We start from the raw sequence: 13,186 nt of genomic DNA, 5'->3' as shown, positions 1-13,186 counted from the left end.
AGGCAAGAAAGCCATCACCAGATGCTGGCAAGAGAGAATCAACTCCCTCCTTCAAGCCCCTTTGTAATGGGACCTAATTTTATTCATTAGGGAGGAACTCTCTTGGCTTAATCACCTCTTAAAGGTCCCACCTCTTCATACTGGCACATTGGCAACAATTGAATTTTGCAAGGGAGCTATTCATTTACCATAGCAACAAGGATTTTGTTTTCTGCTGAATATGCACCTATTATTTCTACAACAATGAAAAAATCCTGGCTGGCGCGGTGGCTCACGCCTGTTAATCCCAGTACTTTGGGAGGCCGAGGCGGGCGGATCATGAGGTCAGGAGATCGAGACCATCCTAGCTAACACGGTGAAAACCCGTCTCTACTAAAAATACTAAAAATTAGCTGGGCGTGGTGGCGGGTGCCTGTGGTCCCAGCTACTCGGGGAGGCTGAGGCAGGAAAATGGCGTGAACCCAGGAGGCGGAGCTTGCAGTGAGCTGAGATCGTGCCACTGCACTCCAGCCTGGGCGACAGCAAGACTCCGTCACAAAAAAAAAAAAAACCTAACGGTGATTACCATTAGTAATTTTTTAAAATAATTGTTGTTAAATACGTTTTGATAAATAAAACAGGTTTCTTTAGTGCATTAAGTTGAAGGCTTTAATACATTAATGCCTATGGTGAAACTCAGAAGAAGAGTTTAATCAGATTTTCCTCATTTTACTTTATACAGTCTTTTCTCAAAGTACCTTACAGGACTAGAAATCTAAGGAATATCCTTTGCAACATGCTTAGGATAATTCGAATAACTCTGTGATAAAGCACTCAATGGAAGAAAAACAAACACCTTGATCTGTTTTTGTAATTACAGGTAATTTGTTTGTTGTTGTTTTAAGAAAAACTGAGTCTAGTGTGGTTTTTTGTTTGTTTGTTTGTTTTTGAGACAGAGACTCCCTTTGTCACCCAGGCTGGAGTGCAATGGCGTGATCTTGACTCACTGCAACCTCCACCTCCTGGGTGTAAGCGATTCTCCTGCCTCAGCCTCCCAAGTAGCTGGGAATACAGGCGTGTGCCACCACACCGGGCTAATTTTTGTATTTTTAGTAGAGATGAAGTTTTGCCATGTTGACCAGGCTGGTCTCAAACTCCTGACCTCAGGTGATCTGCCCACCTTGGCCTCCCAAAGTACTGGCGTGAGTCCTGCACCTGGCCCCAAGTCTGGTTTACTTTCTTTTTTACACCATTTCTGAAGAGAAGCAAGATGAACAGAAATCATTGGTGAATACACAAAAGGAATAATTCCTGAATTGAAATTGAAGACATCCTTCATGTCCAATTTAACTGGACAAGTAATTTCCCCTTTAATGAGAATGAGTACTCCTTTGATATTTTACATGTTTATGATCTGCAAAACCCATTAAATTACAGTGCATAGGTTTCACCAGGAAAATATTAATCTTACTGTATTACTGTCATGCTGTCTGAGCAATCGGGTCTAGTGAAGGTATAAAAAACTCTGACATCTGTGGTCACTTTAATAGTAAAAACAGTATATAGTAAAATACATGAAGATAACATGTCTTACATGCTATTAAAGCAATGTCAGCTTTGAAAGAAAATGATCTACCGTTTCAGACTCAATTTGACTGAATGTAAACTTCTGTTAAAGTAGTTATAAGCGAGGGCAGTCTTGTTTATTGAACACCACCTCCATAAAAAATGCACTCATAAAAGTTGGTTATTGTTTCTCAGTTTGTGTTAAATTTCTTTTAGTTTTTTAAATATATTTTCTTCTTGTTCCTTTTCCAGAATACACCTGATCTTGAAATATTTGGTTAATAGACCTGTCATGAGTTCAAAACAAAGTCAAAATGTAGCATGGGTTATTATAAACTGGAAACAGTTCTTAAAATAGAAATTATAGTACACCCAATGTTATAAACCTACTGTTTCATTAACTACTTACTGAATAGTATCATTTTCCAGCTGAACAGTTCATATCCTTACCTTATACCAGAAAGGATTTTCACATTGCTCAGCAGAATATATAAAATTTAGCAAGATCATGAAATTGGTAAAGAAAATGGAGGAAAGGGAGGGTAGGAGCATAATATAGATTGATTTCTTGGGGAATTGGAAACAAATACTTTGTATCACTTATAATTTGGTAACTGCTAAAACGTAAGGGAACCTTTTAATAATCAGTGTATGTGCCAGATAATTAAGGTGTTGACAAAAATCATACATACTTACGGCGCTAGATGTCTAAATACATATATTGACCAACGCATTCAAAACTGAAGACTCTGAAAGACTAACGAGTGTTAAAGGATCCCCCCCCGCCACCGCCAATGCTGTCAATTTTGCCAAAGCCTCAATTTCACGTCAACATTTAAAGTCAACAATTTGATTTAAAAAGACTAAGCAGGCAATCGACCAATGAACCCTTGACTTTGAAAATCTACGTGACTCTGCAAAATAGTGGGTTTAATTTTAATTAGGATCTTTTTCTTTTTTTTTTTATTTTTATGTTGTCTTGCTCTGTCGCCCAGGCTGGAGTAGCTGTGGTGCGATCTCTGCTCACTGTAGCCTCTGCCTCCCGGGTTCCAGCGAGTCTCCTGCCTCAGCCTCCTGGGTAGCTGGGGTTACAGGCGCATGCCACCACGCCCAGCTAATTTTTGTATTTTTTAGTTGAGACGAGGTTTCACCATGTTGGTAAGGCTGGTCTCGAACCCCTGACCTCAGGTGATCCGCCCGCCTCGGCCTCCCAAAGTGTTGGGATTACAGGCGTGAGCCACCGCGCCCTGCCAGGGCCTTAATTTTTTTTTTTTTTTTTTTTTTTGCCACCATTCTTGGGGGCAGCTGATGAGACAGGTGAAGGAACGACTGCAGGCTGGAGACGGCCCTCGGGGTTGTAAACGCGGGATTGAGAAGCTGCCGGGAGATGGCCTGCCTTGCGCAAGGGCCTGGGCGGGAGGGCCTGCGCCTGCGCGAGCGAGACTGGCCAGCCACTCCCACTGCTCACTGCGAGTCTGGGCGACTGCGCACGCGCGGCTGGTGAGTGGCGGGTTCGGGCGCAGCGGTAGGGTTGGCTGCGCGCCGCCGAGGGGTTTTGGACTGGGTTAGGTGTCTTTTCTGTGTTTGTTTCTCACCGTTTTTCCAAGGTGGTAGTGGTGGAAGAGTTTAATTAGCAGTGGCTGGCGGATGCCTGAGGGAAGGAGCTGGCGCCGGCCTGAGAGTGGATCCTGGTTGCTGGTTAGGCGCTGTTGGGCCTCGTGTCCCGGTCGCCGGAAGGGGCCGCGTCCTGCGCCGCGCACGTTGGCTCCCGGGCCTTAGGCAGCCTTAGTGCTGACGGGGACATTAACCCCCAGGCTACGGCAGCGCGTGGAGGCCTCCCTTCCCTTCGAGTAGAACTAGGACTCGGCCTGCTGTCCTTTTCATCTTTGCCCTCAGAAGTTCGCTGATGGAGTTTGCGAAATGCCGGGTCAGGCCTGACTGTCCGCTCCTGGAGGGCGGGCACCCGCGGCGCCTGTCGCTGGGGCTTCTGAGGCAGGTCCCCTGCAGGGTGCGGGGGCTGCGAGGTGGAATAGACTAGGACGCGGGCGGCTTTACTGCGAAACGGGCAGTAGCTTCGGAGGTGCAGAAGTGCTGGGACGATCGCGGGTCCCTACCGGGAGGGAGCCACGTATCAGACAGGAAGGCCTTCCTGATAGGGGTTGTGGTTACATGGGGCGTACATCACAACGTCGCACTGCACACGTACGACCTGCATTTCACTGTAAGCTTTACCTCCTTTTTAAAGTTAATTTAAAAACAGGATAAATAGAATTCTGGAAAGCAAGAAGGAAGGAACTGTTTGAGGCAGGGGGACTCAGATGAAAAGAGAATGAAAACCTTTGGCCCTTTTCTGGACGTAAATTGGATTAAGGGTTGAATCATACAGCAATTTATAAAAAGTATTTGGAGAATATCTAGGCCTTACCCATTCATAGAGGGAGGTTTGCTATCCTGGGGTTTGCTGGAGTCTGGGATGGCTCCTAGGTTAATGCTCTTTCCTCTGGATCACACTGTCTTAACCTAATTTCACACAAGAATGAATGTTGAAATTACACTATGGTGGTTTTGCCCTAAGTAAATTTGATAACATGGAAATTGAGTAATTTTATACAAAAAGAGACTAACCACAGCCCCTGAGAAGCCAGCGTGTCTGCCCCTTTGCTCATGCTGTTCCATCCTTCTGAAATCTTCACTCTTCATCCTTACCTTTCCTCAGGCCGAGTTGAAGCTCCACCTGCTCTTTCACTCCTCTCCCCACTCAGGCCCTCCACTCTGATCCCATGGCGTGAATGGTGCTTCTCTATAGAGGGACTCCACCTTACCGTGTGTCTGCCTAACCTAGAATTTATCAACTGCAGCCTGTAGGACGGGATACTTCTTTAATGTGGAGAGCTGTCCTGTGAATTTTAGGTTCAGCAGCCTCTACCCACCTGATGCCAGTAGCACCCTCCTTCCCATTTATGGCAACCAAAAATGTCTCTAGGCATTGCCAGATGTTCCCCTTAGTGACAAAAGGGCTCCTCGTTTTGTGAGAACTGCTGATTTAGAGTCTGAGCCACATAAGGTCCAAGGTCAGTTTAATAATAATATAATTTCAATATAATCCATAGGTACAAATTTTAAAATCTAAAGAAACAAAAATTTTTTTTACTGCCACCTGTAGGGCAGGGCCACCCATAGTGTGCCCAGAGTAGCCAGAAAAAATTTAAAAATAATAACAATATAACACAGTACTTCCCAGCTCTTTTGGATTTGAAAAATCTCATAAACCCCCTTAGAAATTTTAAAAATAATAAAGATATGATAAAATAGTGATTTAAAAATAGTTAAAAATAGGTTCATTTAATTTAATTTTTTTTTTTTTTTTTGAAATGTAGTCTCACTCTTGTCATTCAGGCTGGAGTGCAATGGCGAGATCTCTGCTGACTGCAACCTCCATCTCCAGGGTTCAAGCGATTCTCCTGCCTCAGCCTCCTGAGTAGCTGGCACTATAGGCGCCTGCCACCACACCTGGCTAATTTTTGTATTTTTAGTAGAGACGGGGTTTCACCATGTTGGCCAGGCTGATCCCGAATTCTTTACTTCAGGTGACCTGCCCGCCTCGGTCTCCCAAAGTGCTTGGATTACAGGCGTGAGCCACCGCTCCCTGCCATTTCATTTAATCTTTGATGTTTATCTTGCTAACAGATTTCAGTTTTCCTCATTAGAAGAGGTGATGCACTTTTGAACTCACTTTAACTATGTAGGAAACTTCTACGATTCCTAAAATTGCAGCCCCCTATGCTCTCCATGTGTTCCTCCGTTAATCTTATTGTCATCTAACATTTATTTCGTATGTATTGTTTTAGTCTGTCTTTTCCTCTCTAGAATGTAAGCTCCAAGAGAATAAGGACTTTGAGACTCATCACCAAGAACAGTGCTTTCTACAGGGTAGAAAATGATTATCGAAGGAATGGATTTGGTACACTTTATCCTTTTATTTTGGGATCAAATTCTTATATAGATTGGTACTTAATTGCCTTTTACAGCTATGAAAGTCAACAATTAAATTGCTCTTTGGAATTCCTTGTTTTGCACTTAAAGTCAGCGGGTTCCCTTTTGGTTTTCATGTTTTATTTCTAAGTGATTAACAAGTTATAGGCTGTTATTTAAAAGCCCTCCTTCAGTGATGCAGCTGTGGAAAATACTAATAAAAATGGAATTGGCTGGGCATAATGGCTCATGTTTGTAATCTTAGCACTTTGGGACAACAAGGTGGGTGGATCACTTGAATCGAGGAGTTCAGGACCAGCCCGCGCAACATGATGAGACCCCCCGTCTCTACAAAAATTAGCTGGGCATGGTGGTGTGCACCTGTAGTCTCAGCTACTCAGGAGGCTGAGGTGGGATAATTGCTTGAGCTGGGGAATTTGAGGCTGCAGGGAGCCACAGTTGCACCACCGCACTCCAGCCTGGGCAACAGAGTGAAACCCTGTCTCAAAAAAAAAAAAAAATTTCTATGTCAAGGATAAATATATATGCATATGTGTATATGTATGTGTCTGCATATGTATATGGACACACTCATATACACACACAAACACACTTTTATTTTTCTTTCAGTTCTAGGCAGTATTGTGGTTGTACTCTTCCATTTTGCCAGGCAATATTGGCTTTTACTAGTTCCGTGATTTTTTTCCTGAATGAAAATAACTCACAATTCTGAAATACCAAATTGAAACCTTTTAGTTGTTTGCAGATCATTTTGCCATGTTTTCTCAGTTCAACATGCACACAAGCTAATCTTTGGAATTTCTACTTGGAAATTTTCCAGCGTGTTGGGTCCTGGTATGCTTTCCTGAAAATGTGTTTTTGTGCTCATTGCAGTAAACTAGAACTATTCATTTCAAGCATTCGTACCATTCTTTGGTGGGACTTCTACAGATAACCCCGAGTTGACTGAAATTATTTTTAGTTCTAAGTATAAAAACCTTAAAAGTAGATAATCCATCACTTTTCATCTTATAAAACTGAACAGTACACCCATTAAACCCTATTCTCCCCTCTCCCCAGCCCCTAGCAACCACAATTCTACTTTCTGCCTCTCCGATTTTGACTACTCTAGATACTTCATATAAATGGAGTTATGCAGTATTTTTTTAAATGGCTGGCTTATTTCACTTAGCATAATGTCCTGAAGGCTTATGCACATTGTAGCATATATCAGAATTTCCTTCTTTTCCAAGGGAATCATATTCCATTGTATGTATATATTTCATTTTCCTATATTCATGCTTGCTGATTCTCTTCTGCCTGCTCAAAACTGCTTTTAATTCCTCTAGTGAGTTTTTCATTTCATTATTGTACTTTTCAGCTCCAGAATTTCTACTTAGTCTCCTGTTATGTTTTCTGTCTCTTTATTTATATTTCCATTTTGTTCATATGTCATTTTCCTCACTTTCTCTACACCTTTCTTTAGTTTTCTGAGAATCTTTAAGGTAGTTATTTTAAAGTCTTTGTCTATGAGGCCCACCATCTAGTCTTTCTCAGGGATGGTTCCTCTTGATTTATTTTTTTCCTTTGGATGGGCTGTACTTTCCTGTTTCTTTGTGTGCCTTGTAATTTTTATGTTGAAAAATAAGGCATTTGAATAATAATGTGATAACTCTGGAAGCCATATTGTCTCCCTTCACCAGATTTTGCTGGATTTTTGTTATTTTTTTGGGTTTTTTAGGCTATCTTTTGCTGGGGATCAGCACGAGTTGTAAAAAGATCTTCTCAGGTATTTTTTGAGCCCATGCCTTTTGCTGGGCATGTGTAATGACTTTCTAAATTCCCCTGTATATGCAGTTGTGTTTGAATGTCTGAGTCCTTAGATATCTGGCTTCCTGAAGGGGTAAAAGAGAAAAGTACAAGCATGGGGGAAAGGTGCTGGCCCTTTAAATCTGCTGGAAGTCACTTTAGCCAGAGGGAGAGGGGCTTGCAACAATGGCTGCCACCTGTGTCTTTGGCTTTCTTATCAGAAGCAGCAAAGGGAGTCAGAACAGAATATTCCAATGTTTGAAAGACAAGTGGTTCCTGTAAGTTTTATGCAAGGTGTTTCCTGAATGTGTGCATAGCCAAGCTGCTCCTGGAACTATTCTGTGTTTACTTAGATTTTGTGTTTGCCTATTTGACATATATTAATTACAGGGACAAACTAAAGGCTAAAGTTGTTTACATCATCCTTTTGAGCCCTCTCTTGTGGGTGCAGAAAACTCTTATCACAGACTTCCCAGTGACAACCATAGAAGGTCTGTTTTTGCTTTATGCCCAACAGGGGACGTCCCCACCTAGATCCATCCCACTGACTTATTAATAAAGGCATAGTCTCAGGTCCTCTCTCTGCTTTGTGGTCTCTGCTTGTGACAGAGTTTCATGTGGCCCCCTGTGGCATGCCATGACCCTCATTTCTGGGGAGAATTGTAACATTAAACTTTCTTTTCAGTGGCATTGATCTCTCCATGTCCTCTCTGTCACCTTTACAAATTAAGACTTAACCCAAAACAAGAATGCATGCATAGCTGCTTGTCAAGGGGCTGGAGGGTGAGAATGGGTAGCTGCTGCTGATCAGAGAGCTGAAATTCGCTGAAATTAACCACTATTTACCATCTAAGCCTTCCAGTAGACCCTTCAAAAGATTGAGGTGTCCAATCTTTTGGCTTCCCTGGGCCACATTGGAAGAAGAATTGTCTTGGGCCACACATAAAATACACTAACAATAGCTGAGAATCTGGGTAGGCCAAGATGGCCAGAGTGGAAGGCTGAGTACCAGAGAGAATAGAGAAAGAACTCCAGGTATCTGCAGAGGGACCTCCTTGAGAAACTACTGGAAGATAGGGAAATAAACATCTGAAAAGATTTGAAGGAGCAATACCTGACTCATTCAAGACCAAGAATAGTGTCTTTCTACCAGCTGGACTGGAAAACCTCATAATTTATGGGGCATTGGATAGAGTACTTCAAAGGGTTTTGCCTCTGTAGTGGGGTGTAATCAGTCTAGACTAAGTGCTGCTCTGCTCTTATCTAACAGTCTTAAAAATGAGACCTGAAAAGATCAAATTGTTTCCAAGTAACCTGTGTTTCAGGAATACTTATATAGGAATACAGAAATATACAGCATACAAGTTAAAATCTACAATGTCTGGCATTCAATAAAAAAAACTATCAGACATGTGAAAAAGCAAGAAAATACAATCCGTAATGGGAAAATCAGTCCACTGAAACTGACCCAGAATAGATATATGTTAGAAGTAGTGGAAAAGGATGCTAAAATAAATTTATATCCTGTACTTTCAAAAAGCTAGAGGAAAATTGAACATGTGAACTGGAAATATGCAAATAAAGACTCATGTAACTTTTGGAGGTAGGTCTGAGATGAAATGTCTGGGGTGAAAATTACACTGTATGAGATTAATAGATTAGACATAGAAGAATAGAAGATTAGTAAACTTGAACACTAGAAATAGCTATCACAAATGAAATACAAAGAGAAAGAAGTTTAAAATGAAGAAAGCATCAGAGAGTTGTGGTACAATATGAAGCTACTAAATATATGTATAATTGGAGTCCCTGAAAGAGAAGGGCAGCAGAAGATTACTTGGGAATAATGGTCAGAGTTTTTCCAAATTTGGTGAAAAACTATAAACCCACAGATCCAAGAAGCTCAGTAAACACAAAGTATAAGAAACGTGTAAAAAACCACACCAAGGCACATCATAATCAAGTACCCAAAACCAGTAATAAAGAGAAAAACCTTAAAAACCATTAGAAAAGAAAGACATGAAGAAAAATAAGAATTACAGCAGATTTTATGTGTGGAAACAATACAGTGAACAGACAGTGGAGGACCATCTTTAAAGAACCAAAAGAAAACTTGTCAACCTCAAATTCTATACCCACAGTTTAACAGACTTTATCAGAAACAAAAGCTGAGAGAATGCATCACCAGCAGAATTATACTACAAGGAATGTTCAACGAAGTCATTCAAGTAGAAGGAAAATGACACCAGCTGGAAATATCTTTTTTCTTTTTTTTTTTTGAGACGGAATCTCGCTCTGTCGCCCAGGCTGGAGTGCAGTGGCGTGATCTAGGCTCACTGCAAGCTCTGCCTCCCGGGTTCATGCCATTCTCCTGCCTCAGCCTCCCGAGTAGCTGGGACTACAGGTGCCTGCCTAACACCTGGCTAATTTTTTGTATTTTTAGTGGAGACAGGGTTTCACCGTGTCAGCCAGGATGGTCTGGATCTCCTGACCTCATGATCTGCCCGCCTCGGCCTCCCAAAGTGCTGGGATTACAGGTGTGAGCCACCGCGCCTGGCCCACCATCTGGAAATATCTATACAACAGAATAAGGATTTAAATATATATATATATGAGTTTTTATTTTAACAATGTAGTGTGGCATTTATAACAAATGTAAAAGTAAAATGTATGACAACAATAACACAAAGGTTTGGAGAAGAGAAATGGATTTATGTATACTATTCTAAGTTTTTTTTTTCTTTTTTCTTTTTTTTTTTTGAGATGGAGTCTTGCTCTGTCACCCAGCCTGGAGTGCAGTGGTGCAATCTTGGCTCGCTACAACCTCTGCCTCCTGGGTTCAAGCAATTCTCTTGTCTCAGCCTCCTGAGTAGCTGGGACTACAGGCACCTGCCATCACATCCGGCTAATTTTTGTATTTTTAGTTGAGACAGGATTTCACCATATTGGTCAGGCTAGTCTCAAACTCCTGACCTCAGGTGATCCACCTGCCTTGGCCTCCCAAAGTGCTGGGATTACAGATGTGAGCCACTGCACCCGGCCATATACTATAATTCTTAAGCAACCTCTTAAATAACAGAGTCACAGCTAGTAAGCTAGCAATGGAGAAAGAAATAGATTCATAAAATGTTTTCACTGCTATGTAGTGAATATACTGTAGGAATATACAACATATACTGTCTAATGGTTGGACATTTCAGTGTAGTTTAATTTTTTCTCTTACATATTTTTTTCTTTTCTTTCTTTTTTTTTTTTTTTTTTGGGCTGGAGTCTCACTGTGTCACCCAGGCTGGAGTGCAGTGTTGTGATCTCTGCTCACTGCAACCTCCACCTCCTGGGTTCAAGTGATTCTCCTGCCTCAGCCTCCTAAATAGCTGAGATTACAGGCAGTGCCAACATGCCCAGCTAATTTTTTTGTATTTTTGGTAGAGATGGGGTTTCACCATGTTGGCCAGGCTGGTCTTGAACTCCTAACCTCATGATCTGCCCACCTTGGCCTCCCAAAGTGCTGGGATTACAGGTTTGAGCCACCACGCCCAGCCTCTATTACATATTTCTATTTTGAGCATCTTTTCATATATTTATATGCCTACTTGATGTTAGACTCCTTAATTGCGGTCAATCTGATAGGTGTATAGTGTGGTATCTCATTATGATTATAATTTGCATTCCCTCATGACAAGGTTGAACACCTTTTCATATGATTTTTGATTATCTGTATGTCATCTTTTATAAAGTGCCTGTTGAAATGTTTTGCCTATTTGTCTTTTGGTATAAAAGAATTCTAAAAAGAAAAAAATTCAAGAAACATATATGAAAGCTAGAAAATGAAACAAGAATTAAAACCAACGGAAGAGGCCGGGCGCGGTGGCTCACACCTGTAATCCCAGCACTTTGGGAGGCCAAGGTGGGCGGATCACGAGGTCAGGAGTTCGAGACCAGCCTGGCCAACATGGTGAACTCCGTCTCTACTAAAAGATACAAGAATTAGCCAGGTGCGGTAGCAGGCGCTTGTAATCCCAGCTACTGGGGAGGCTGAGGCAGGGGAATCATGCGAAACTAGAAGGCGGAGGTTGCAGTGAGCTGAGATTGCACCACTGCACTCCAGCCTGGGCGAAAGAGTGAAACTCCATCTCAAAAAAAAAAAAAAAAAAAAACCCAAGGGAAGAAATAGAAAGCAAATAATGAAATAGCAGGCTTAAGCACAATATATCAATAATAACATTAAGTGTAAAAGGTCCAAATGCACCAATAAAGGAGCTTATCAGTAAGGATTTAGTTTTTATTTTTATTTTTATTTTATTTTCGAGTTGGAGTCTCGCATTGTTGCCTGGGCTGGAGTGCAATGGCACGATCTCGCTCACTGCAACCTCTGCCTCCCGGGTTCAAGCGATTTTCCTGCCTCAGCCTCCCGAGTAGCTGGGATTACAGGTGCCCTCCACCATGCCCGGCTAGTTTTTTTGTATTTTTAGTAGAGACGGGGTTTCATTATGTTGACCAGGCTGTTCTCGAACTCCTGACCTTGTGATCCACCCGCCTCAGCCTCCCAAAGTGCTGGGATAACAGGCGTGAGCCACTGTGCCTGGCCAGGATTTTTTTTTTTAGACGAAAACTACACGCTGCCCACAAGAAACTCGCTTCAAAATTAGCAGGGTGTGTGTGTGTGTGTGTCTGTGTGTGTGTTGAAAGTGAAAAGAAGGGGAAAATATATGCCATAGAAGCTTTTTTTTAAAAGCATGAGCGCTTTTATTGATAGCAGGTAAAACAGACTTATGAGAGTAAAGAAGTCACCAGGAACAACAACAACAACAGAATTACATAATGATAAAAAGAGTGAATTCATCAAGAACAAACAACAATTCTAAGTATGTATGCACCAAATGAGAACAATTTAAATTACATGAAACATGAAGTAAAAACTGATAGAACTGAAAGGAAATGGACAAATACACCATTACAGCTGGGTACTTCAATTCCCTGTCAGCAATCGATAGAACTGCTAGATGGGAAACCAGCAAGGATACAGGGGACTTAATAACACCATTAACCAAAAGGATCTATTCACATTTATATAACCCTTCACCCAACAACATCAAAATACACATTATTTTCAAGTATTCATGGAATATTTCACCAACATAGACCATATCCATGGCCATTACACAAACTTCAGCATTTTTAAAAAGTGTTGAAATTATACATGGTAGAAAACCTAACAGGAAAATCTCTAAACACTTGGAAATTAAACAGTGTACTTCTAAATATATGGGCCAGAGAGAAATTTAAAAGTACACTGAACTGAATGAAAATGGGTGAAAAAGGATAAAAATTTGCTGGGATGTTGCTAAAAGGGAATTTAAAGCACTAAACACTTAAATTAGAAGAAAGGTCTCAAAACAGTGTTCTAAACTCCCAGATCAAAAAGGTAGTTTAAAACAAAATAAATGCAAAGAAAGTAGAAGGAAGGAAATGAAAGGCAGAAATCAATGAAATTGAAAATAAAGTCAATGATGCAAAAACTTATTTTTTAAAAGAGATCAATAAAATTGATGAACCTTTAGTAAGAAAAAAGAGAAGACAAAAATTACTGACATTAGGAACGAAATGGGGATATCAGTACAGATCCTAAAGACATTGGAAACAATTGGGGACTGCTATAAACATCTCTATACAGATAAATTTTAACAACTTAGATGAAGTGGACCAATTCGTTGAAACTACAAACTACCAGAACTCACCCAATATGAAATTGATAATGTGAATAGCCCTATAAGTATTAAATTGAATTTGCAGTTAAAGCCCTCTCATACAAGAAATATTCAGGCCAGGCATGGTGGCTCATGCCTGTAATCTCAGCAGT

At 41.2% G+C, this 13,186-nt stretch overlaps 1 protein-coding gene across 4 annotated transcripts in view; it reads left to right on the top strand.

Annotated features, from left to right (window-relative positions):
- Window positions 1-3,004: 3,004 nt before the first annotated feature.
- The window catches only part of EEF1AKMT1 (EEF1A lysine methyltransferase 1), a 46,146-nt gene continuing 35,964 nt past the window's right edge, over window positions 3,005-13,186 (top strand). Inside the window, exon 1 of one of the 4 annotated variants that reach the window (XM_032150712.2) lies at window positions 3,005-3,045. The gene's annotated coding sequence lies outside the window, so the exon portion shown is untranslated. Of the gene's footprint in view, window positions 3,046-3,297; window positions 3,538-3,562; window positions 5,507-13,186 lie in introns of those variants that run through there. The other 3 variants (XM_058437793.1, XM_058437792.1, XM_058437794.1) reach the window with 3 other exon arrangements.

This window comes from Hylobates moloch, unplaced genomic scaffold (assembly GCF_009828535.3).
Source record: "Hylobates moloch isolate HMO894 unplaced genomic scaffold, HMol_V3 SCAFFOLD_4, whole genome shotgun sequence".
NCBI lineage: Eukaryota > Metazoa > Chordata > Mammalia > Primates > Hylobatidae > Hylobates > Hylobates moloch.
The sequence above is the reverse complement of the archived record's forward strand: the minus strand, read 5'-3'. Positions and strand labels throughout refer to the sequence as shown.